The following is a 2,372-nucleotide window of genomic DNA, read 5'->3' on the forward strand; positions in this document are numbered from 1 at the left end:
GAATATTTGATTTGAAGACCTTTTAATTAGTATGCTTTGCATTAGAAACTAATTAAATTAAAGTTTTAATTGCATTAACTCTAGAAGCATTTACCATATATAAGTCCAAGACCACTTAGGAAACTCTTTAGATGTCAGCCTTAAATTCCAAAAACTAATATCCCCACTCATCTTTCACAAAAGACCGGACAACATGAATTTTATATGCTTAGGTGGTTAGCTGACTTTCCTTTTAAGGCAGGATATAATCCAAGAACGCATTAGTTAGGATACGGGTGCAAGTGTTGGGTGTAGAACACTAAACCCACTTTAGATTTAGGATTCAAGGCTACTACATTCAGTGTCTTGTAGTATGCCTCATCGGTGGGTAAGTACTCTATTCTTCAAGGGCTATAAATCCTATTTATTCGCATCACATTGATGTCACAACTTCCATCTCTCTCTCTTGTATGCTTTGAGTGTATTGATTATTTCTTTTTGTCTAATTTATTTTCACTATCTTAGTCCCTCTGAATGTTAATCTAAGCCATGTGTGTTAATTAAGCCAAATTGACCCTTTCTTTCCCTTTAAGAATGACTTCCTAGTCTCATCCCTACGTGCCAATCCCATTTGAAAGTATAATGTATAATACTTAATCGAGAGTCTTCTCAGGCCCCGACTTGAGATGTAATTAATCACGGAGCTTGTGCCCATGAAAAACTGAATTCCACCAATAAATAAATCCCACTCAAGCTGATGTATCAGGTGGGGGAAACCCATTATTTCAATCAGGTCGTGCAAATTATTACCCATAGAGGTGTGTTAGCAAGAGCATAAAGAATGGATGGGGGAAACCTGTTATTCCGCTATCCTTAATGGTTAATCATATGTGTGAACTAATATTCCCTTCCATTGGCCGCTTGCAAAGTGCACGAAGGCCTGCGATCGTTTTGTCCCTTAGGATAGTACGCTCGTATACCCTTTAGACTCTGTTCCGCCATTAATTAGATCCCTTTTTGAAGGTCCATAAAGTCAACTTTGTTGACTAAGTTTGACCAAAACTCTCATACACTTTTACTCATTCAAAAATGTTGACCATGGCCTTCCCAAGCCTACTTAAACCCATATGGTGACCCATTAGGTCTCTAGGGAAACCCCCTTGAGACCCCAAGACTTGGGTCCACATGGCTTAGCCATTTGACTTGACCCAACACACCTTCTCTAGTTGACCCAGCCCTTAGGTTAACTTGGGTTAGGAATTAGGATAACCCAAAGTGCTCAAAACCACTATGGGTTGAGCCATTTCTCAACTTAAGTCCAACCAAGCCAAACCAACACCCCCATTGGGTGACCCTAGATCCAACACACATACCCTAGTCAACACCACCCTTGGGTTAACTTGGATTAACCTCTAGGCTAACTTAAAGTGGTCAAAACTACTTTGTCCCAAGCTATCTTTCCCTATAGACTAGACGAGACCCAATTGATACTTCCATTGGGTGCTCCTTGCCTAATGCATCTTCCCCATCAATCCTATCCCTTGGCTTAACCCATGTCTCACCTAAACTGGGTCAACCCAAGCTTGACCCAAGTTAACTTAATGAATCCAACCTTTCTATGCCTAATTGGCTCTCCCATTGAGTTTACTAGACCCTCAGTAACCTTTTCACCTCAGCTTGACCCAGTCAATGGCCGGCAGCGGACTGAGCAAATCAAATTTAGGTATGGTGGTCCCCATTCATAAGCCATTACTAGAACCTTATGCAAGGTTTGAATTTGCTCCTTTTGAGCTTAGGAGGCTATCCTAGTTTGTCTCATCCCAATTGGCAGCCATCCAATGACTAGCCTGATCAATTCTGACCATCTAAGCTTGCAAACAGTGCTTGAACAGGCCACTTACACCAAGACCTCCCTATTAAATCCTATCATTTTTAGAAACACTCCCTAGAGCTCCTTAAGCATTCCTTTTTCGATCCCCAACTTCCAAACCCTCTATGACCAGCTATTTGAGCGAGCTCCACTGAAACCCCACATATCCCGCTCGAATTCCAATCTCCAACCATCCTCCAGTCTCGATGTTTGACGGAGAAGCCTTCGCCTTCATCCCCTAAAGCTTCCCGATAGAAAAAACCCATTTATTTGGGCTTTTTAAATGGTGAGAATCCTTTCCTGAGCTCCTAATTCAGTAGTGTTGGTCAAGTCTGAAAGGAACTTTTAATCCAATGTAATCCCAACATTGGATTTAAAGCTCTTACCATCTTGACCTTCCCATGAAATTTTGTGAGAATTCATTGATAGGTTTATTTGGATCATGCTGGAGTGAAAGATTGTTAGGGATGTTAGGCCCTATAAACCGGTCCCAAGGCTAACTAAGAGGGGGGGGGGGGGGGGG

The sequence above is a fragment of the Dendrobium catenatum genome, unplaced genomic scaffold (assembly GCF_001605985.2).
Source record: "Dendrobium catenatum unplaced genomic scaffold, ASM160598v2 fragScaff_scaffold_1220, whole genome shotgun sequence".
NCBI lineage: Eukaryota > Viridiplantae > Streptophyta > Magnoliopsida > Asparagales > Orchidaceae > Dendrobium > Dendrobium catenatum.